Raw genomic sequence first — 25,364 nt, 5'->3', positions numbered from 1 at the left:
CACTAAACATCATATCATCTACAGGAGTGCAAAATAACAAATATTCAGGCCTTATAAAGTGAAATTAGGACACTTTTAGCTTACATTTTAACAGAAGCATCCAAAATTATCCATCCAAAGCACAGCAATGCAGCAAAGTTCAGAGGTCTCCTGCATTTAACAGTCAGCTTTAGTTAGAAGAGTGGAAAGTCTCCATAGCAACTCTTCGGCTGGGATGAAAATATAAAAAGCCAATATTACCTAAAGAATGGAATCAGATGTTACACAATTTCTGTGTAGATCTTTGGGGTTTTAAGTCAAAGGAACTGAACACGGATCTGCAGGAGGTATTCTGAACAATCAAGGCCCTCTCGACTATCTTTGGAAGATGTTGTTAAATTTCCCCTCCAGTTCCAAATTGTAAGCCTTAGTCTTAAAACCAATATTATTCTGGCAGGGATTACATACCCACAGGGCCATTCAAATTATGGTTTTAGGAAAAGTAATCCATTGCCAAGGAAACTCCTAATTTGTCTAGCTGCCTCCTCCCCTTTCCAATGTCTTTATGAACCCTGGAGGTTGCTATGGCATTAATTGCACACTTCCTTTCCAACATAGCATACTGCATGTTTGGCAGGCAAAGCTTTGGCAAACAACCTCTAAGGGAATGAAAAGGGCTCCTCTAAACGAGCGATTTATTGCATGCTTGGGATTGGCCACTCACAGAAGTTTTCAGGTCCATTACATGACATTGTCAATGACCAGGATGTCTCCTGTGGTATCCCCTGGAAACCCTGGTATGAAAAGAACAACTTTTAAAGTGATAATATCTGGGGGAAAGTGGGATCATCTGGCACTGACTCAGTAGAAGTGAAGGGAGGGGAAGTATTCAATTTAAAGCATGTGGTTGCCCCTCTCTGACCATGTAATGCAGCCCATAACAATTGCGCCAAAGAACCAGGAAGCACAAAAGCCCCGAGTAAGCAATGCGATTTCTCTTAATGTAGAGATGCTCAAAAGGTTCATTCACAATGGGAATTTGGGGAGACTGTGTGTGTTTATCCCAACCTATAGTTGTCTTTGACTGTCTCCATGTAGAAAGAGAGGCCATTGGGGCCTTACATGATCCTGCAGCAAAATTCTAACTTTTTATGTGATGTAGATGGGAAACGTGTCCCTAAACTGTTCAAGAGGAAAGTTGAAGAAACCCAGATTCAGAGGAAAGATTGGCAAGATAATATTGGCTTTTAAATTGCATCGGTTTTGAAGAGATAAGTTCTTTGCTCACATTTTAGAGGAATTCATTGATTCAACCAATTCACCAATTCATCTGTGACATGTGCCCAGGAGGAGAATACGTAGATGGGTATCTGGTGTGATGATCTATGCAGTGCCTAAGGACATAAAGCAATGTCATGTTCCAGTGCGTTCTTAAAGCAGGGTGGTTTATGTGTGCTCTGAGCCTAAGAGATAGGAAAACCCTTGTTGCATGATAAACTTCATTGCCAATAAAAATCACTAATGCCATAAAAGCAATCCTGAGTGTTACCTATGGAAGCCTATCAGAGGTTGGTAGCTCTGATTTCGGTGGGACTGTGAACCCATTCTGGGTTTTAGTCGGAACCAGCCAGAAGTCTAGATGAGCTATTGCATCCAGTTCTGGGCTCCACAATTCAAGAAGGACGCAGACAAGCTGGAGTGTGTTCAGAGGAGGGCAACCAGGATGATCAGGGTCTGGAAACAAAGCTCTATGAAGAGAGACTGAAAGAACTGGGCATGTTTAGCCTGGAGAAGAGAAGATTGAGGGGAGACATGAGAGCACTCTTCAAATACTTAAAAGGTTGTCACACAGAGGAAGGCCAGGATCTCTTCTCGATCCTCCCAGAGTGCAGGACACGGAATAACGGGCTGAAGTTAAAGGAAGCCAGATTCCAGCTGGACATCAGGAAAAACTTCCTGACGGTTAGAGCAGTACGACAATGGAATCAGTTACTTAGGGAGGTTGTGGGCTCTCCCACACTAGAGGCCTTCAAGAGGCAGCTGGACAGCCATCTGTCAGGGATGCTTTAGGGTGGATTCCTGCACTGAGCAATGGCCTTATAGGCCCCTTCCAACTCTACTTAACTACTGCTCCATTGAGCAGGGGGTTGGACTCGATGGCCTTGTAGGCCCCTTCCAACTCTGCTATTCTATGATTCTATGATTCTATGATTCTATCCAATGTGCCAAATACATTTTGGGCATAGGGTTCAGCACTTTGGATAATAAGCTCCTTTAGAGTTCTGGCTGGTTTGGACTAAAACCCGGAATGGATTCACAGCTCCACTGAAATGGGAGCCAACAGCCTCTGCTGACCTAGGCAGAACCAAAGTTAGCAAACCTCTCAGGAGACTCTTCTCCTAAGTCTGGTGCTTCTTACAACCTACCGTGTAAGTGAAAGGAGAAGGGTTGCCCCAAGTCCTCATGGTATATATAGGCAGGGACAAAAACATGCCTCCCCCTTATGTTCACCTTAGCCTGAGCCAGGGAACTCTCAAACCTTACAGGGCACTCCTAGGACTTCAGAAATAAGGTGCCAAGCTGGGATCCCCTGTTTCGAGCTCTAGGCCTGAAACCTTAAACAGCAGCAAACTAAGTTGTAGGCTCTGGAATTAGTACTGAGGTTGTGTTACCTGGAAGAAAGCCCACACGGCTCCAGAGGTAGAGGTAAGTTTATGTAGGGAAAGGGATAAAAAGCTTGACAGAAATCAGAGAATCTTTTGGAACAATGCTCCAGGAAAAAGTAACCAAGCAATATCTAAACCGATCCTTTACATTATCTGCATATTTGTATCTCAATAGGTGGACCATATGGAAAGGCGGACAGGTGTCCTGTATCTTTAACAGATGCATAGAAAAGGGCATTTCAACAGGTGTCCTTTGAATGCATGCAGCACCTGGTGAAATTCCCTCTTTACCTACAAGAGCCCTGCCCTCTTTACCAGATACAAAAGAGGGCAGGGCTCCTGCAGCTTTAACTGTTGTGATGAAGAGGGAATTTCACCGGATGCTGCATGCATTCAAAGGACACCTGCTGAAATGCCCTTTTCAATACAACAGTTAAAGAGACAGGAGTCATGTCCTCCTTTCCATATGGTCACCCTACCCTACAATAGGACAGGGCCCAATTTAGGAGCTAGACTCACCAGAATGAAAGCCAGTTAGCAAGCACATGCAGGCAGAGCCAAAATGGCAGCTCTAAGCGTCCAAGTTTTATGTTCCAGCCCTTGACAACTCATAGGAGATTTCAATGAGGCAATCATAGGTTGGCCATGGCAGCATTCCTGAACCTGCTGAGGGAGGGTAGGAGCTCCCACAGGGATGTATGAGATCATTAAGTCCCAATTACCTGAGCTTTGCTCTGGCCTTGAAAACTAGAGCTACCTTGAGACAACAGTCCCACAGATAATTACATCACTATGTGTTGCTTCAGCTTGACCAGATGAAGTTGTCACAAAGTCAGAGCACAGAAAGGAAATGGAGTTTTTCACCATGTATATAGATCCACTTTGGTGGTGCCATTCTGCACCTCCATTGACAGAGATTCCTATTCCCAGTTCTTCGAGTAGAACGGTTAGGGTGACCATATGAAAAGGAGGACAGGGCTCCTGTATCTTTAACAGTTGCATAGAAAAGGAAATTTTAGCAGGTATTCTGGAGTGGAACCTTGTAAGAAAGAACTGACAGAAACCAATACACATTTCAACTGAGGAAACCAATAAGTTTGTACATGCACTTACTGACATTAATAAATTCAAATTACATTTAACCAACTGGTGTGGTTTGTGGAGGAGTGACTGAGGTGAGAACAATTAATGGTGGCAGCGGAATAAGAAACTGAGGGCTAGGTTGTTGGGCTGCGGAGCTGTGGGGCCTAAAGAATAAAGGAGAGACAGGAGCAGCAGACGTAGGCCAAAACCCTCACACACGTCATCAGCACAGGGGGGATTGAAGTGGTCCTGGGTGTTCATGGTGTGGAGAGTCCTGTCAGGTGCTTGTGTGCATCTCAAGTGAAGTTGAGATGACGCAGGTGGGCAGGACATCACAGCGGTCATTGGCATCAGGAGGGTTATAAAAAGCTGAGGTTTAGGGACAGAGATCCTGGGAGAACAAGAAACCCACCATACTTACTGCAGCTGGCTTCGCCCACCATGGCTTCCATTTAGGTAAATATGAACCTCTGATATTGACTGTTAGATGGAGAAGAACCTGCATTTTACTATGTTCTATCAATATGTTTGCTATTGTCTTCATTGTATTTTTAGTGACCATAGCTTGTGTGTATTTAGGGGTGTTTGTGATCTGCCTCATCTTAGCTAAAGCTTGTTATTCCCCAATTAAAAAAAAAGTATTCTTTGATACTATATTTGTGTTGTCTGGCTTGAGAGAAGTTTCAGGGACCACTACCCATATGCTTTCATTCTTGAAGCCCAAAACACTTGGTAAAGATTTGCAAATCTATCCCTGAGTGGGGCCTGACCTTTAAAGCCGTTGTATTCTCTCTTTAGTTGGTGAATCTCAGGGCTCACCTACACCAAACAGGATATTCCACTATGGAAGTAGTAATATAAAAGGTAGGAGCCACACTACTTCTTTATAGCGGTATTGAAGTTCACTGCAGGAACTTCACTACTTCTTTATAGTGGTACTGAAGTGCCCTGACAACTGTTGGGGCCCATGACACATCCACACCAAGCAGGATATAGCACTATGAAAGCAGTATGAAAGTAGTATATGGTATGTGTCATGGGCCCCAACAGTTGTCAGTGCCCTTCAATACTGCTGTAAAGCAGTAGTGTGGCTCCTGCTTTTTATATACTGCTTTCATAGCGGAATATCCTGGTGTAGATTAGGTACACCCGTTCAAGCTCCATCAAGCTTGGATGGAGTGAGAAGCAGTTACTCACTTCAGAGGGAGGAAGCCAACCCATCAGGATTAAGTGCCTCCCATTCTCCTTTTGAAGTCAGTCCCCTGGTTGCTGTCTCTCTGTCTCTAGTGTGACCATACTACAATAGGAAAGAGAATCGGAGTGTTCAGAGCTGGCTATGACGGGCTGGCAGATAGATGCCTACAAAAACTCATCATGCCTTTCTTTGCCAGCTTGGACAAGTGCTGTCAGGCCACAGGAAAGATATTTAACAAATGCATGAAATGTGTAGAAGTGTAACTCCTATGCTAATAGCACAATTATGTGGTGATCGTTATAAAAACCGCTGAGGTGCATGACTGGTGACAAGTTTTACTGCCTTAACACCCACTTCTTACTCAGAAATCTCCATTTTTCATGGGAGATGGGACACAATGCAATGAAATTAATGTCGAAAAGTTGCACGGCGATAGAATCAATTAGAAATGTAATAGTGGTGAAGCTGACATAAATCTGCCACAGCAAAACCTATTTCTGGAAACAGTCCGGAAAGAGAGCTTAAACTCAGCTTGTTATACAGCTGCCTTAGAAAAAGTCCAACTCAAGGCATTTTCAGGCAGTAATTCAAAAGGAAGGGAAAGTTTGTTAGCATTACAACCTCGTTATTAAAGGGGTAATTACAAACCCTGCCATGGCTGGGTAGCACCAGTAAAGCAAGAACGAACGAACAAACAAACAAACAAAAATACAGAATCTTCCAAAAATTGCTCCCAAATCCAGCAGCTGGACAGTTTCCTGTGTGTGTGGTGGCATTCTTATTGTAGCACCCCAATGTTGTGGGAATTTTAAAATTGTGGCTGCTATGGATTGGGAGGTAAAAGGCCTTTTCCTATCAGTGGACCTTTTGAGCTTCTTTAAATGAGCATTTCATAGCACGCTTGTTACTGGTCTCTCACGGATGTTTGCGGGTCACTCACATATACTTGCCGCTATCCGCCTTCTCTGCATCTCCCGCTCTATTTCCCCATTCTAGCACTAAAAATAAAAACTCAGAAAAACCGACTCATCTGGGATAAATCAATATTTGTCGGTTTTTCTAGCCATGTGCTCACAGAGTTGTGGTATAAAAGCTGCAGGAGCCCTGCCTAGAGTGACCAAAGAGGACAGGGCTCCTGCAGCTTTAACTGTTGTGATGAAGAGGGAATTTCACCAGGTGCTGCACGCATACAAATGACACCTGCTGGAATGTCCGTTTCTAAACAACTGCTAAAGATACAGGAGCCTTGTCCACCTTTTCATACGGTCAACCTAAGTTCAACCCCAGGAATACACAAGCCCAGAGATTCTCAGTTCAAATCTCACTAGATTCAAACACTCCCTTTTGCCAGAAAACATTCACTCCTCTGCTGGTTTCAGACTGATTTGATGCCGTGCATCGCGAAGCGAAGCGTGGGATACCTGAAAATGGTCTTAACTCCTTTCCTTTTTTTCTTTTTTTAAACCCAGATCCATCCTTTTCTTTGCAATATGACTCTTGGAGAACAAGATAGGACGGGGTGGGTGGGTCTGTCTTTGATCATGGCCAGAGTTTCAACTGCAGCTCAGATGTCTGGCAGTGCTCACAAACCCCATTGAGAAAATCTGGGGCACCCATCCAAAACCACCTTTTTAAAAATAAAAATAAAAATAGAACATCTTGTTTGAAATGTCTTCTACCCCTAATTAATCCTCATGGCTCTTTGGAAGTTTTGTTTTCAGTGTGGGTTCTCTGGGGTCTAATGATTTCCTTGTACCAAGTCCCCAAACGGCGTTGGGAAGGCCTTCATGAGACTTAAAGGATTGATTTGATTGTGGTATCTAGACCACTAATTTGCCGCAAGAGGCTTCTGAGAACTGTCTAGGTTGCCAAGGGAATATCATCTGTGCTTCCACCTTGCTGTGTACGTGGAAGGAGGAAATAATCAAAGAGATAACACTGTCTTAAGGGATGAGTTGGGAGCTTTCAATCAAGCTTTGATAAACGGCAGAAGTAGAGCCTTTTGCAGGACCAATGCTTAAAAAAGAAAACAAAAATTGCACTATTTACATGGCACAAGCCTCATCCACTACAGACCTAAGGATAACCTGAATCAACTCTGAAAATAACTACAAGGTAAACGCCTCAGGGCTGTGCTGTGGGAGAGAGATGAGCCAATAACAAAATTATCATCCTAATTGTGCATGATATAATGTGCTGTGCAAATCACGGAGGAGCAAATGAAAGAAAGCGGCAGGCCAGTCTTATGCACAGCCTGTGCGGCGATAAGGAGTTTCCCCTCCTCCCTTCCACACTGCAGTGAGGCTTTACAAAAGCCCCCATTAGTGCCCATGGAGGCTTTTAAAATCCGAATTCCAGTGTGTGTGTGTGTCATTTTGTGGGGGCTGGTTGCTGCCTAGGAGCGAAGAGCTAACTTCCCCTTCTGCAGTGCCATCCACCCCTCTGAAAAATCACCCCTCTGCCCACTGCAACAAAGCTTTTAAAAAGCCTCCATCAGCTCTAAGAGAGGGAGAAGGAGGAGGAGGTGTGTGTAACTGTGGCCTAATCTACAACAAGCAGGATATTGCACTATGAAAGCGGTATATAAAAGGCAGGAGCCACACTACTGCTTTATAGAGGTATTGAAGTCCCCTGACAACTGTTGGGGCCCATTGACACATCCCATATACTGCTTTCATAGTGCTATATCCTGCTTGGTGTGGCTCCTACCTTTTATATACTGCTTTCATAGTGCTATATCTTGGTATGGATTAGGCCTGTGTCTGTACCAGTGGAGGCTGGTGGCTCTGATCTTGATGGGGCTGTGAATCCACTCTGGGTTTCAGTCAGAACCAGGTAGAACTCTGAAGGAGCTATCCAATATGTGGAACCATTTTTGGGAATTTGGAGAGCTCCTTTAGAGTTCTGGCTTGTTCTGACTGAAACCTAGAATGGGTTCACAGCCCCACCGAAATGGGAGCCACCAGCCTTCACTGGTTTGTGCATGCATTTGTGTGTGTGTGTGTATGGGTGTGTGTATGAGTGAATTCTGGACAATCATGCTGGGGCTGCATGCCAGCACTGGGGTGGCCCTGCTCACTGCTGGTATGTGGTAGAGGGAAAAAGCACCACTGGACAGGTGATAGATGAGAGACAGGCTCTGGTGCTATTGAAAAGTATAAAATCTTTAATGGTTCTTTTTGTGTCAAAGGCTAGATGTTTCAGATTTTAACAAAATCCTTCTTCAGGAGCTGACGCTAGACACAGGCTGCTGTAAAACAACCTGTTCTTGCATATTAGCAAATCTTAGGCTTTTCTTTCTCCAAGGTGTTCTGTGAACGAACTGTGTTGTGCTGAAGACTCGCCATCACGAGAAAGAACTCCTCGAAGTGCTCATACACCGTATTTCTTCGATTCTAAGGCGCCATCGATTCTAAGACGCACCACGTTTTTAGAGATGCTTATATGGGGGGAAAAGTATTCTGCCATGCCCGGCAAAGCCTGGGCATGGGGAGGGGATTGCGGGCAGGTAAGGAAAGAGATGCGGCCAATTCTTATTGGGCCAATGGTTTGGGCGCCACAGGGCTGGGACAGGTTACAAGTAAGCCAAAAACAAGGCACTTACCCCTAATGTCGCAGGCCCACGTTGCCTGGTGGGATGGGCCCTGCCAGGCGAAGGGTACCTGCTGGGGGTGGGGGCCAACCGGGGATAGGGTGACCATATGAAAAGGAGGACAGGGCTCCTGTATCTTTAACAGTTGCATAGGAAAGGCAATTTCAGCAGCTGTCATTTGTATATATGGAGAACCTGGTGAAATTCCCTCTTCATCACAACAGTTAAAGGTACAGGAGCTATACTAGAGTGACCAGATTTAAAAGAGGGCAGGGCACCTGCAGCTTTAACTGCTGTGATGAAGAGGAAATTCCCCCAGGTTCTTCATATATACAAATGACACCTGCTGAAATTCCCTTTTCAATGCAATGGTTAAAGATACAGGAGCCCTGTCCTCCTTTTCATATGGTCACCCTAATCAGGGAGCACTTGCAAGGGCCCGGAGGCTTCACCAGCTGCCACCACTTCTTGTGGGGACCGGGAGGGGGTTGTTTGTGAGGCGCCCACCTTCGGGCCAGCTCCAGCTGCCAGTGCTGAGGGGCCTCTTCCGGGCATGGCTAGATGGGCCGTGGAAACTCCCCGAGGTGCGAAGGAGCAGGCTGCACGTGCACTACCGCCCCCAGCTCAGTGGAAGCCCCACAGTGGCGGCAGAGAGAACCCCCCTGCCCTGCAGGCCCCCCGGGCTCCTCTCCCGCATGTGTCGCGTGAGAACGGCGCAGCTGTGAGTCCCGGAGCGTGTCCCGCACCCCGGCCCAGCAACTCACCTCCCGGGCGTCACCTCTGTCTTCCTGGCCAGCGCTGCTGTGCCTCCTCCTCCATGCAGAACCAGCAGACGCAGCTGTGGCAGAGAAGCCGGTGGCGCCCACCTGCCTGGCACAACCCTCCGTGAGCCCAGCGGCGTCCGCCCCGGCCCCATGCGTGAGGTGAGGCGCGCTCCAGGCCCGACCTGGCTGGAGCTGCATAGCTGTGCCCACTGTGCCCAACCCAGCTGGCTGTGTTTGTGGCGCAGCAGGCGGGGCCCGCTTAGGGCCCGGAGTTCCGTTGGCACGTGTGTGAGCCCGGTTAGCTCGGGGGAACACGAATAGGCCCAGGGCAGCTGCAGATCGTCGCTGAGGCCCCCAATCAGGCCATGCGCATTCCCCGGCCTACATTGTGAGCGCAGAGCCGCTTAGGCGCGCTCAACAAGCCCTCGAGCCGCCTGGGCATCGAGAGCGGGGTGGAGGGATAACAGCGCACTTTGCAGGCGATTCTAAGACACCATTGATTCGAAGACGCACCCCGTTTTTAGAGATGTTTATATGGGGGGGGGGGAAATGCGTCTTAGAAATACAGTGCCCTCTAGTGGATACTTCATAGCGCAACTTTGAGAAAATCCTGCGATATTTCAAAAGAATTGGGATAGCCAGGATTTTATTTTAGAACGTGATAATGGAGGGGGGCAGCACAGGAGACATGCAGCAGCTGACAACTTCATCTAAAGGATCCGCAAACCTCTGTGAGTGGCCAGTCATGAGTGTGCGACATATCACTGGTGTAGAGACACAAAGGCCATAGCTAGACCATGCCTATATCCCGGGATCATCCCTGTGCATCCAAATGACACACAAGGGATCCTGGGAGCAGGCAGGGGCGACCCCTCCATTTGCCTGGGATAATCCTTAGGTCTAGCTAAGGCCTCAGAGTGATGTGTATATCTGGACTAGGAAATAGACCCTAAGACGAGTCTGCTTTAAGCATGTCTTCCTCATTGCTAACACATGATATATTCACCAATCTTGTTGCAATATGTCAGGAATAACAGAAGAGGGCAATGTCTGATTTTCCAACTTTTGGCTTTCCAGTACACACAAAAATGGGCAGGGTAACTGCAGGGTACTGATATACAGCCCATCTTGAGGAGAGGGGAGAAAGATTTTAAGAACAGATTTGTTGCTGTCCATGTTCAATAATAGTTTGCAACCAGAGGCTCTAAAAATGAATGAAGCAATGCATGGTAATGGCGAAGAAGCAGGCGAGAGAAGAAGGGTTTTCAATTCATTCATTTATTTTACTTTTATGAATTCCCCAGACGCTGAAAGAAAAAGAGAGACCAGCCTTTTCAAGCAAACAAGCATTCCCTTTCGCTTTATCTGTTTCCTTTTCCTTCCCTTTTGCATTTCTAGTCTTGTGAGCAATGCAAGTGGCCCTTGATCCAAGTGTGAGAAACTCACACAGGGTTCTCCGGTCCTCACCTGGCTCCGTTCCATGTCTGAAGTCCATTGCTGAGTTCGAAGAGATGTAAGATTTATTCAAGAATGAAATTGTCTCCTACACTGTTACTCCATTCTCATTAAATCTATTATTTCCATGTCGCTGCTTCCACTTCTCTCCCAACACCCCTTGCTTGCAAAACACAGTTCAAGAAACCAGAGTTGTGCTTCTCTTAATTTGGACAACGATCATGCTTCATATATTCCACACTTCGTAGATGCATCACAACCAGAAACTTCAGAATACAGGAAGTTGCCTTACACTGAGTCGGGCCCATGGTCTATCTAGGGGCATGTCTACACAAGGCAATATCCTGGGGAATCATCACTATGTGTCCACATGACGCACAGGGGATCCCAGGAGCAGGGAGGGATGATCCCACCATTTCCCTGGGATATTGCCATACACTTTTTTTTGGCTGTTTTTCCCATGGTCCCGGGATGATCCCAAGGACAGCAGGTGGTGTGGCCGCCCATCCCAGCTTCTTCCCTCTTCCCCATGAATAGCGGAGGTCATCAGAGGGAAGGAGCTGGGCTTGGGAGAGTCCAGGGCCATCAAGGGTGGGGGGGAGAGTGGTATGGGCTTTAAAAACAACACTTACCTGTCTTTTTTTAAAAAAAGAAAAAGAAGAAAAGGCGGGCGTGACGTCCTGCTTTCTCCGTGGACGTCGCACGCCACGTGTGAACCCAGGGGGAGGATCTCATGATCAGCATATCACGAGATCCTCTCCCTTCCCTCCCCTGGTGTAGACATGCCCCTAGTCAGTATTGCAAACACTGACTGGCAGCTGCTCTCCAGGGTTTCAGGTTGGAGTCTTTCCTAGCCCTTCCTGGAGAAGCCAGGGATTGCATGCAAAAGGAGGCGCTATGCCACTGAGCTACGGGCCCTCGCCAGAAGGGGGCAGGTGGGCAATACTAAGACCCAGTGGGGTCATCCCAAGAAGCTGAATGGTGGGCGATTCGGGACAGAGAAAAGGAAATTCTTCCCCCAACAGCGCATAGTCAAACTATGGAATTCGCCACTACAAGACGTGTTGATGGCCACCAATTTGGATGCCTTTAAATTTATCATATCATACTTATACCCCGCTCCTCAGCCAAAAAAGGCTCTCCGAGCGGCTTATATTTAGCAAAAAAGACAGTCCCTGCCCTCAGGCTTACAGTCTAATAAAGACATGACACACAAGGAAAAGGAGTCAAGGAGGGAGGGAGGGAGGAGAGAGAAAGAGAGAGAGAGAGAGAGAGAGATAGTCCAGCAGGAGCAGGCCCCGATGTTACTTCTGCCTGCTCCTGTCCCCTTGGTCCTTCTTCTTCCCCACAGGGCCAAGATGGCAGTTTGCCCTGTGCGGGGGGGGGGGGGGGGAAGAGTCCAGCAGGAGCAGGCCCCGATGTTACTTCTGCCTGCTCCTGTCCCCTCGGTCCTTCTTCTTCCCCACAGGGCCAAGATGGCAGTTTAAAAGGGGATTGGCCAATTTGTGGAGGAGAAGGCTATCAACGGCTACCTCCTGATGGCTCTATGTGCCAATTTCAGAGGCAGCAATTGCTGAGGAACATAGGCAGGAGAGTGCTATTGCACTCATGTCCCGCTTCTGGGTTTCCCATGGTTGGCCACCGGGTGAACAGAATGCTGGACTAGATGGACCATTGGTCTGATCTAGCAAGGCTCTTATGTTCTTCTGTACTGTCAGTTTTTCATGAGGAAAGATGCCGGGCAGGATCTACACGTCTGCTTTGAAACGGTTTATAATAGTTTTGACAACAGTTGGGGCCCATAACACACTCCATATACGGTTTTCAAAACATTTTCAAAGTGTTTTATCCTGCTTGGTATGTAGACCTGGCCCTGGTCTCAGAATAGTATTTGTAGTATCATTGTATTTATTTATTTATTTATTACACTTATATACCGCCCCCATAGCCAGAGCTCTCTGGGCGGTTTACAGAAATTCTAAAATTGAGGTAAAAACAGTTTTAAACTGTTGGGTGTTTTACTGTGGTTTTAATTTTTGTGAACCGCCCAGAGAGCTTCGGCTATTGGGCGGTATAAAAATGTAATAAATAAATAAATAAATAAATAAAAAATAAATAAAAACAAGTATACAAAATTTAATATTTTAAAATACAGAACTTACACACATAAAGCATTAAAAACTGTTAAAAAAAATAAACGTGGGTGATTAAGATGTGCTGCCATATGCCTATTCTATTCTATTCTATTCTATTCTATTCTATTCTATTCTATTCTATTCTATTCTCTGTATATAAAATGCTAAGGCAGTGCCTGGTGCCTGGCAATGCATGGCACAATTCCAAGGAAGAACTTTTTGTTGCTCAGCAACAGGAGATATGAGAAGAACTTTATGTTGCTAAGCAACAGGAGATATAAACACAGCTGATACAGCTGGCATTGAAACATATCATTCCTGAACCAGCACGGAGGCTTCAGGTAAGTCCTGTGAATCAGTGGAAAGGTGAGTGGGGGGCTGGGAGTGAGCATGGGGGAGTGGTGGGGAGGGGCTTGGAGCGGGGAGTCAAACTACGGCAGTCCATAGAGGAGGCCGGGCAGCTTGCAGGCACGCATGGAAGCTCAGCTAACTCCTGCAGGTCGGTGGGAAGCGAGTGGGAGGGGAAGTGGCTGAGAGTGAGTGGGGTGGAGTGTGGGGGAATGGCTGGCAGGAGACGGAGTCCATAGACTCCCAGTCAGCCTGGCGCCCAGCTTTTCCATGTGGCTGTGGGTGCCCAGAAAACCACAGCGGCCTCCCCGGCCCTGTGTGAATAAAGAAATTTATGATACTGAGGAATAAAGTACTAGCGTGCAGATGGTCTGCATGAGTCAAACTTCTTCTATTCAAGTGGGACCTATGCTGAAATGTTGCAGAGCAGAGTGTTCGTGATCAGTGCCTCCCGCCAGGGTACTCCATTGCATTCTTCCTTTGCAGGGCCAACCCACAACATTTTGCTGCTTGAGGTAACGGACAAGATGGCACTTCTCCCATTTGACATACGGATGCCAAATGGAACTAGCAGTTTATTCCTAGGGTGCTTCCAGATGAGACTTTGGCCAGATCTACACCTTGAGTGTCATCACACAGGGGGAAATCGCATTTGCTTACCGTCGCTTCTCTGCCTGTGGGATTGTCCCTCATTACTTCCTCTTTTGAAAGAGGAAGCAAACAACGCGCACCTGGCCCATTCAGTGGGCCGTTTTTATCGCCCTGCCTGCTTCTCCTGCACACAGCAGGATATGGCGGCAACATCCACTTTAAAAATAAGTCAGACTTACTGGGGTGTTTTTTGTGGCGCCAAGAAGGCTAGAAGGGGCGGGAGGCACGTGGGAGGCAGACGTCATGAGAGGGACCCGCAAACATCCGTGAGTGCCCAGTAATGAGCGTGCAATAAAATGCTCGTGTGATGGAGCTCCTTGTTTCAAATCATTACAAATGTGGAATACAAAGCAGGATATAACACTATGAAAGCAGTATATGGAATATGGATTGTGCCCCTACAGTTATCAGCGCACTTCAATACCGCTATAGAGCAGTAGTGTTGATCTAGCCTTTGCTTCTATAACTGCACTGCTTCAACAGTGCTACCTATGAATTGGAGGAGTTGCTTATATATTAGGGTGACCATATTTTGGAAATCAAAAAGGAGGACAACATGGTTGCCCCCAAGGGGGCGTGCCCACCAACAAGTCCAGCCCCCAAGGGGGCATGCTCACCAACATGTCCAGCCCCCAAGGGGGCATTCCCACCCAAACATAGCCTTGGTCACATGTCTGATTTCACAGCACACAATTAAGACAAATCTGTTCGACATAACATCTCAATGTTAAAATCACTGGAATAAAGAACAAGTGAGACATTCAGTGTATCACTTACACATACTTTTGTAGCTTCTGCTGTACTTTGAAGCTTTTGCTATATTCTGTATGATACAGTCTCCCCTTCCCTCAAATATATTTTTTGACAGCAAATCCTTCACTAGATGTCCATAGTCTCACCTTTCTAACATTTAACACTCTATCCCTATCACTCATATCCATACTCACAGATTCCGCATATTGCTACCACTGAACAAATGAAGCAATTGACAAGTGCAGAAAAATCTAGTACAACACAAAGAAAGCCACACTGTAAATTATTATTATTATTATTATTATTATTATTATTATTATTATTATTATTTATTTATTTATATAGCACCATCAATGTACATGGTGCTGTACAGATAACACAGTAAATAGCAAGACCCTGCCGCATAGGCTTAAATAACCATAATCTCAAAGACTAAGGCAAAAATAAAAATTCATTCACACACACACAAGGTAAAATAACAACAACAATACACACCTCACATATGCTCATCAAAGACAATAAAAATTAAAATCCACACAGCCCTGCACATGCACCCAGCGTGGAAAAAACTCCACACCCTCCCTAAGACAATCTAAAGAAATAAAAACTCCCCCCCCCAACTTAACCCGGGGGGGGGGGCAGAATATAAATCCATCCCACACTCACCAAAGGCAAAATAATAATAATCTACAGCAACACCCCCCCAAGGCAAACAATAAAATAACATTAAAAATACGATACCTACTCAACCAAGGAATAATAATAATAATAATAATAATAATAATAATAATAATAATAATAATACACAGAGGCATCAGCTGTAGGCCTGGGTGGGGGAGGGAAACAACAAGCGCAAGGAAAACAATGCCTGGCCAGGAGGGAGGGAGCAAGCCCACCACAGCCACGTACCTTGTTCCCTGATGATCTGAACTGGGCTGCTGCTTTATCTGCCAGGCTCAGGCCAACACTGCCTGAACCACTGGGCTCTGGCTGCCATCTGGGCTCCGATTGAGGCAGGGAGGGGCGGGGATGCATTCTCAGAAGCCTGAGAACGCATCCTCCCAGCTGCCTCCCACCGCGCCGATGGGTCATTCTACTGGGCCTGCGCAAGCGCAGGCCCAGTAGAAGCACCCACCGAGGCAGGGAGGTGGTTAGGGACATGCCGGGCACCTGTTTTCCCAGAATTTGGGGCCAGGCCCAGTTGCCCCGGAGGCCCTTCATCTTACCAGAGGTCTCCGGGGTTTTCCAGGTCATCTGGTCACCCTATATATATTCATTACAATCCCCCCAAAGCAGGCAACAAAGAATGATGGGATAGCTTCCATGAACAGCAGGAAATAATCACGGTAATACACCAGAGAGAAATAGCATTTTCCATTGAATTGGGAGTCGGGACATTATGCAAGGGATGAGGGATCTCACTTCTGTATTTAAGTGGTGTAATGTGGTTGAAACACACCCCAGGTCGCGGCATTATCCCTGAACATTTCTTTATTCCTGCTACCTATCTAGCTGGGAAGATAAATATAATTTTCTGAAGAAAAACTGTCTTTTATATCATCACCATGATGGGACCCATTGTCACTTCGTCTCTTTATCTCAGTATTACCTGTTTAGTATTTCAAAGGCTGTACACAGGTTGCTCATCCTCCCTGAATGTACAAGTGGCAAAAAATCTGTCCCTTTGTTGGAATAGTAAATAAATCGACAACACCCTGATGTGATGAAGCAATTGTGCTCCAAACAATCACCTGAGTTGGACAATCATGTGTGCACACTCCCACGTAAAGGTTTATATAGGGTGACCTTATGGAAAGGAGGACAGGACGCCTGTATCTTTAATAGTTGTGTAGAAAAGGGGATTTCAGCAGGTATCATTTGTATGCATCTTCATCACAACAGTTAAAGCCGCAGGAGCTATACCAGAGTGACCAGATAAAATAGAGGGCAGATATTATTATTAGTATTAGTATTAGTATTAGTATTTATTTGTATCCCGTCTTTTGCCCAATACTGGGCCTGAAGGAGGCCTTACAAAATTTTAAACATATGCATTTTAAAATCTATGAATAGAAATATACAAAAAATTTAAATATATTCCATTATTAAAACATGTAAACATGTAAAATACTTGATAATTTTAGAAGTTCTTAGCACAGATGGTGGCCCAGGTTAATCTCCAAAGGCCTTCCGGAACAAAAAACTTTTTGCCCTAAAGCATATCAAGGAGGAAGCCAGTCTTGCTTCCCCAGGAAGAGAGTTCCAGAGCACTGGAGCAGCCACCAAGAAGGCCCTGTCCTGTGTTCCCACCAGGTGCACCTGTGATGGTGGTGGGACTGAAAGAAGGGCTTCCCCAGAAGATCTCTAAACACAGACAGGCTCATAAGGGAGAATACGGTCTTTCAGATAACCTGGATCCAAGCCATATAGATAAGATGAGGCTTACAGAGTTCGAAGTATACTTTTTGCCTCTTTCTCAGTCTGTCCAACTCAAACTACAATTTCTCTTTTGGTCCTTTTCACAGACATACACACAGACGGGATGGGAATATCCCAGGCTATTAACATTCCTTTGTCTAGGATTCTGGCCAAATGTTGCCTTAAAGCAAACACAGAGTAATTGACCTGTTCACTGAAATCTGGTATCTTACATATATAAAACAATAAGTTGATTTAACTGTGTTTTCCCCAACATTCCAACTGGAGGATAATTCTCTCTCTCTCTCCTGTCTTTCCACAGTGAAAATAATCCTCCAAAGAACACCTTCCTCTTTGCACCTCAAGCTTCTCATTAAAACCATTTTTTTAAACCTGCCTTTCCCCTGTGAGTTGAAATAAATATCTTTTGTAGAAATGATGGCCTTAGCTTCACAGTACGGTCTTTCAAGTGAAGGGATCTGGGGAATAATATGGTTCATATGCAGATAATCCCCCCAGCCACCACCTCCAGTCCTTTGAAAATGAGCGATGTAACCCTGCGTGGGCGGCTATATAGCTCTCCTTTCAAGGAAGACCTCTTCAAGTCTTTTTTATCAAGACCTAGATAGATAAACACCAATTAGCCTTCTCATCCTTGAGCTGTGAGCTATTTTTCTTTGTTCTCTCTCTCTCTCTCTCTCTCTCTCCCCACCCCACCTCCCGGCCACTGTCCTTACACCTTTACAGCGCCAATGAATGGCAGGGAAATTCTCTCCCTCCCTCCTTTCTGCCTTTTATTAGTTTTTATTATTAGCATTCCAAGTTGGAATGGAGGAGGAGAGCCAGTAAATATTTGAATACTACTAGAGATTTCTGCAGACAGTGGTGTTTCTAACACCTTAGCAATTCCCAGTGTCTAAACATTTCATTCCCGTCGGCAGTAAGTAACACAAAATCTCCAAAACAGCCGGCCCCGTGCCAGATTCCACAGAGATGTTAAAAGAAAACATTCAGAAGCCTGAGTAAGGCACAGGGTTCTCCCGTCCCACCCTAAAATAAACCCAAAAAGTTCACAGAAAGAGAAAATTCAAGTGAATTGGTTTCCTTGGGCATTTATTGGAGGCTCATTACCCCTTATCTCAATGTGCCTCAGCGGTCTGAATGTATTTTTTCTTGCCATTGTTTTGGTGTGACCGGGAAGTGAACAAGAACAAAAGATTTCTTTTTTAAAAAAAAAAATCTTAAGTTGCTGTATTTGGTTTACTCTATCCACACTGATGTTCAAGTAAAACCTTTTGCGGCAACGAAATAATAATAATAAAAGATTACAATAAAACAATATCTAATGGCCTAATAGAACAGGAGGGATAAAAAAGGATAAAGTCAGTTTAAAATATCATAGAATCAGTGGTGTAGGTAGGAATGAACCTTGAGGCCAAAGCCCATCCCCCTCAGCACAGGGACCCCCAAAATGACCGCCTAGAGAGTGGTGGGTGATGAGGGCAGTTGGAAACAGGCCCACCGTCAGCACCTGGGCCAACACAGACCTGTCTTGGCTGATCTTGGTTGCCACAGCATTCTGTCTTTCTTAGTGCCCAAACTCCCTGCAGTGTAGGAAGGGACAAACAATTACCCAGATAGACTGCCACCCCCCCCCCCCTTAATGTCCACCTCAGCCTGAGCCAGGGGACTCTCAGACCTTTCAGGACACACTTTTAGGGTACAGAAATAAGAGTCCAAGGCTGCACCTTCACTTTCAAGCTCCCAAGCCAGAAATGTTACAGAGTAGCAATTAGCCCATGCAGAAGTCTCTGAATTTAGTACTGAGGTTAGGTTGACCATATGAGAAGGATGTGGATAAAAAAAGGCTCCTGCAGCTTTAACTGTTGTGATGAAGAGGGAATTCCACCAAGTGCTGCATGCATACAAATGACACCTGCTGAAATTCCCTTTTCTATATAACTGTTAAAGTTACAGGAGCCCTATCCTCCTTTTTATATGGTCACCATAACTGAGGTCTACTTGGAAGGAAGCACACACAGCAATGGAGGTGAAGAGTTTCTGACATTTCAAGGGGCCAATCAGTGGTTGATTACCACAGCTTCCCAAATCCCATAAGGGACGGGGGACGGGGGGAGTTCCTACAGGAAAGCAGCTCATTCAGTCCCAATGAACTGGCCTTGAATGTTGGAGCCCTGGGCCAAATCCTGCCCCCAGAGTGATATCGCCTGGGTATCCCATTGGTTACTGCTCTCAGACTCGATGTACAGCCATTAATGGTGACTCTCATGAGTGAGGTTAGCTAGCCAGTTGTGGACTCACCTTACTGTAGTGCCATCCAAGCCAAACTTTATCAGCTTGTCAATGGGAATGTAATGTGGAACCTTGTCAAAAGCTTTGCTTAGATGGATACCTTCAACGCCTAGCTTTTGTTCCTTCGGATGGTTCTTTATCTTTAAACTGGATCTGGACAAGACAGTCCTTCAGACCGAAGGAGAACAGTTCATGTATTGGTTTGAAATGGAGAAATTAGGTACATTTTCATTAAAATGCACACCCAATGAATTTTTCAACCATCCCTTTGAATGACCAGCACACATACATACACACACATAGTGGAGAGGAACAAAATGGCTGAATCTATATCTGAGAAATTTGCATCAACCAAAAGCTGGTTGGATAAGAGAGGGAAAATCTCCATCCAACCCTGTGGAGATCTCCTTCAAACCATGCAGCTGCACATCCAGTCAGATAGATTGCACCCTAAATTTTCTCTGCTGTTTTACTTAGTTCCACACAAGACGTGTGAACTGGCTGGCAGTCCAAGTAGATTTTAAAATTATAATACATGAGGTTATCATCCGGGGAGGGGGGGTAATATAATTAATGTTATTTGAACATCATGTCCGCACACCTGTTCTCCTTCCTTTCCAAGCCTCCAGAGAGCTTGTAGGATAATTTATTCCCTTTTATCTGGATTAAGTACTAGCCAAAACCTTGGAAAAAACCAACAGCCCCAGATTAAACAATACTTATTTCTGTAACTTTTCAGCCTGTTTTGAGGCACAGCCTGCATTTCTAGACACATTTACCTGGGGCCCTTTCTACACCTAAGGGTTATCCCAGGAAAATGGAGGGATTGTTCCTGCCTGCTCCTGGGATCCCCTGTGTGTCATTTGCATGCACAGGGATGATCCTGGGGAGCGGGGGGGGGGGGGGAAGGCAGGTGTAGAAACGGCCTGGGTGTAAGTCTAATGGAACTTAATGGGTCTTACTTCTGAGTAGACATACATAGATGAGTAAGAGTGGGAAGAGCTAGAGAAAAGTATATGTAGTTAAGTGAGTGAGAGGTGAGTCTGTAGAAGTGTGAATTGAGTCTGTGGGGTATGAGAGCTTGAGTGTTATGAGATACAGTGTGTAGGATAGAATTCTGTGAGGTAAAGAGAAGAAGAAGATTTTAGTATTCTGTAGTGGAACCTAGTAATAAAGAAGTGACTGAAACCAATATGCTTTGAACCTTGTAACCATACGCATTTGAACTGAGGAAACCATTAAGCTTATACACGCATTTACTTGAGTTAATAAATTCCAATTATATTTACAAACAACTGGTGTGGTCTGTGGAGATGTCTGAGGAGAGAACAATTAATGGTGGCAGCGGAATGGGAAACTGAGGGCTAGGTTGCTGGGCTGTGGAGCTGCAGGGCCTGAAGAAGAGGTGAGACAGGAGCAGCAGCAGTAGATCTAAACTAGGGATGTGCTCCGCTTCTAATCGGACCGGCGAATTAGAAGCGGAGCGGGGTGCTTCGCCTGCCCTTAAGGCGGAGGCGAAGAGGATTGGGAGGCTGGCGGAGCGTTGTGAAGAGGATAGAGGTGAAGGCGGATGCTTCGCCTCGATCTGGAGCTCTGCAAGAAAGGTAAGTGGGGTTTACCGGGCCCTGCCGCTGTCGCTGTCGCCCATACGGCACCAGTGGCAGGGCCCGGTAAACCCCACTCCATCCTCTCCCTTACCTGCGTCCGTCCGCGGTCCGTCGGCTTCATCAATTGAGCCTGCGGCTCAACCAGGAAGTCTAGGCCGCACTTGCGGCCCAGACTTCCTGGTTGAGCTACGGGCTCAATTGAAGAAGCCGAGGGACTGCAGACGGACGCAGGTAAGGCCCCCCTCCCCCTTGGTCCCTTACCGGGCTCTGCAGGTAAGGGAGAGGAGGGAGGGGGGGCCTTACCTGACGCCACTCCCCTCCACTGCGGAGCTCCGATTCGGAGCTGGAGCTCCGCGGTGAAGAGGAGCGGACTATGGGCAGAGCGGCACGGAGCGGGCCGATCCGAAATTTTCGGATCGGCCCGCGGGGCGAATTGGGGGGGGGTCTGTGCACACCCCTAATCTAAACCCTCAAACATGTCATTAGCACAGGGGGGATTGAAGTGGTCCTGGGTGCTAGTGGGGTGGACAGCCCTGTTGGGTGCTTGTGGGCATCTCAGGTGAAGTTGAGATGACGCAGGGGGGCAGGACGTCACAAGGCTATCAATGGCTCCTACTTGTAGTGAATTCCGTAGTTTAACTATGCGCTGTGTGGAAAAAAAGGGCTTCCTTTTATCTGTCCTGAATCTCCTACCAATCACAAACAACAAACCTCTGGGGTCTCTAATGCTTGTTTCAAGGAACAGTTCTTCTCTGGCTTGGATTTTAAAGGGAGAGGGAGAAAAACATAACTCCTACCGACTTACCTTCCTGTGACCTACACATCCACCACCAAACCCTCTCCTGTTATGTGTGAACCAGTCCCAAACCTCCAATATCCTGGAGTTAAGCAAGTGAAGTCTCCAGTCAAAGAAACAGACAAGTCCAGCTGCATGGAAACACACAATATAATCAAGTATCCATTGTGAAATGCCGCCTTTGAGACTCAGATAATAAGGATGTCCTTGGAATATCGTGGAAATGGTGCTAAATGAGTTTTCTGCTGGCAACGAAATACCCAGCACAGAGAGGAAGGAAGGAAGGAAGACTAATTTGGAATCAAGGACATTGAATCATTGCAAGATGTTTACACCTCTTGCCAACCCTAATTTTCTTGTAATCTCTAATTCAACCTAAAACACTTTTGAAAGAATATATCTCTAATTGGCTTCCGGTCATTGCTTTTGCCACAACCATTAGTTGGGCCCTTGTGAAATAATAATAATAATCTACTCAAGAACTATAGCAAGCTACACGGGGCCCATGTTCCCTATATGCCTTGGGGCTACGGGATCACGACCAAAATAGTGTACCTCTGTATTTAAGCTGGTTATCTATACCCAAATATAGGCGGGCATTTTCCCTAGCAGGGCTTAATGCTATGCCTTCTAGGGTAATGGAGGGCAGATTTGGGAAAGTCCCACTATCAGATAGATGCTGCCCCTGTAACAACGAGGAGGTGGAATCTATCTCCCACGTATTATTCAACTGCAGCTTCTATCAGGAGGCAAGAAAAGCCCTTATACATCCTTTCACACAACGATTACCTGGACGATAGTCCGTGACCCTTATGTTGGTCCTTTTACAGGCTCAAGATAAGCATACCACCAAACAAGTTGCTAAATTTCTTAATCACGCAATCCTTACCAGATCAGTTATGGTGGCAGGACTTTCCTTTGCTTCTAGCACAGAAATTTAAGGAGGCTCATGCAATCATACTCTGTTTTAATTTCATGTATTTTAAATATTTATTATGTGTTTTCATATGTTTTATTGGTCTGTTGACTGTAATAAAAGGAATTGAATTGAATTGAATCTAATAATAATAATCCTAGGATAACACAGTTTTCTGTTCAAAATTAAGTGTTCTTGAGATCCAGAGACATACTTTAAGTTGATATTATTATTATTATTATTATTATTATTATTATTATTTATTTATTTATTTATTTATATAGCACCATCAATGTACATGGTGCTGTACAGAGTAAAACAGTAAATAGCAAGGCCCTGCCGCATATGTCTTTGTCTGTGCTTGAAACACTCTTCTAAAATAGCATACCAAAGCTTGAAGGATCCACGTTGCATGTTTGTATGGCCCAGACTCTAGAGAAGCCTTCATTCTATAGCAACATGTACAAGTTGCATGTATTGAGTAGGGATGTGCTCCGCTTCTAATCGGACCGGCGAATTAGAAGCGGAGCGGGGTGCTTCGCCTCCCCTTAAGGCGGAGGCGAAGAGGATTGGGGGGCCGGCGGAGCATGGCGAAGAGGATCGAGGTGAAGGCGGATCCTTCACCTCGATCCGGAGCTCCACCGGAAAGGTAAGTGGGGTTTACTGGGCCCTGCCGCTGTCGCCCATGTGGCGACAGCGGCAGGGCCCGGTAACCCCCCCTCCTCTCCCTTACCTGCCTCCGTCCGTGGTCCCTCAGCTTCTTCAATTGAGCTCGCGGTTCAACCAAGAAGTCTAGGCCGCACTTGCGGCCCAGACTTCCTGGTTGAACCGTGGGCTCAATTGATGAAGCCGATGGACCGTGGATGGAGGCAGGTAAGGCCCCCCTCCCCCTTGGTCCCTTACCGGGCTCTGCCGCTGTCGCCGCACGGGCGGTGACGGCGGCAGGGCCCGGTAACCCCCCCTCCCTCCTCTCCCGGCCTTACCTGGCACCACTCCCCTCCACTGCGGAGCTCTGATTCGGAGCCGGAGCTCCGCGGCGAAGAGAAGCAGAGTATGGGCGGAGCGGTGCGGAGTGGAGCGGGCCGATCCGAAATTTTCGGATCGGCCCGCGGGGCGGAGCGGGGGGGTCCATGCACACCCTTAGTATTGAGTATGGGCAGATGGATCTCCAATTTTCCATTCCATCTGCGTTTCCATTTTCAAGTTAAAGTCCACTCCATTTCTAGAATGCAAATTTCAATGAACTCTCCATACTGAGCTGCCTTCTCCAACACCATCCAGATGTTTTGGACTACAACACAATGTAACACTAGGATGACCATATGTAAAGGAGGACAGGGCTCCTGTATCTTTAACAGTTGTATAGAAAAGGGAATTTCAGCTAGTGCTATTTGTATGCACGCAGCACCACAGTTAAAGCTGCAGGAGCCCAGCCTTCTTGACCAGATACTAAAGAGGGCAGGGCTCCTGCAGCTTTAACTGTTGTGATCAAGAGGGGATTTCACCAGGTGCTGCATGCATACGAATGACACCTGCTGAAATCCCCCCTTTCTATACAACTGTTAAAGATACAGGGGCCTTGTCCTCCTTTCCATATGGTCACCCTATGTAACACCTTTTAAATGCTTCCTGAAAACATACCTTTTTACACAGGCTTCCCCTGGATTTCAGCTTAGTTGGTTTTATCTTGCCTTTTAAACTTTTAATATTTTAAATTTATCTGACACTGTTGTATTTTATGGTTTAACCTGTGCACTGCCCAGAGAGCCTCAGCTAATGGGCAGTATAAAAATATAATAAATAAATAAATAAATAAATAAATAAAAATACAAGTACCAGCATTCCTGACACAGGCCATCCTGGCTGGGGCTGATGGAAGGTGAAGTCCAAAACATCCAGAGGCCAACAGGATGGGGAAGGTGGGCTCAATTTATATGGGGCATTTATACAAACCTTGTAATAAATGCATCTTTATACCCCTACATTGTTGTCTGTTCCCTTGACCCAAATTGGCTTTCTCCATGCATATCGAATTTAGTTCTCCCTTCAAACCTCCTAATTCTTGGCATCAACTTTTAATTTTCTGCATCTCCTGCTTGGACTTCCTTTACACGGGCCAGCTGGAGTGCCCGTTTGCTCTACAGGTTTTATCTGATCGTTTCGGGCCAAACTTAACCTATAGCTGCAGATCCTTCATTGAGCAAGGGGTTGGACAACATGACTTCTAAGATTCCTTCCCATTCTAAGGGCGTCATCAGACGAGCGTTTTATAGCACGCTCATTACTGGGCACTCACGGATTTTAGCAGGCCCCTCTCACGACGCTGTTCGCCTCCTGATGGTTTCATAGAATCATAGAATCATAGAATAGTAGAGTTGGAAGGGGCCTATAAGGCCATCGAGTCCAACCCCCTGGTCAATGCAGGAATCGACCCTAAATCATCCCTGACAGATGGTTGTCCAGCTGCCTCTTGAAGACCTCTAGTATAGAATCTTAGGGCACATCTACACCAAGCAGGATATTCCACTATGAAAGTGGTATATAAAAGGCAGGAGCCACACTACTGCTTTATAGCGGTATTGAAGTGCACTGACAACTGTTGGGGACCATTGACACATACCATATACTGCTTTCATACCTCTATATCCTGCTTGGTGTGGCTCCTGCCTTTTATATACCGCTTTCATAGTGCA

This window comes from Elgaria multicarinata, chromosome 5 (assembly GCF_023053635.1).
Source record: "Elgaria multicarinata webbii isolate HBS135686 ecotype San Diego chromosome 5, rElgMul1.1.pri, whole genome shotgun sequence".
In the NCBI taxonomy this organism is placed as follows: domain Eukaryota; kingdom Metazoa; phylum Chordata; class Lepidosauria; order Squamata; family Anguidae; genus Elgaria; species Elgaria multicarinata.
The sequence above is the reverse complement of the archived record's forward strand: the minus strand, read 5'-3'. Positions refer to the sequence as shown.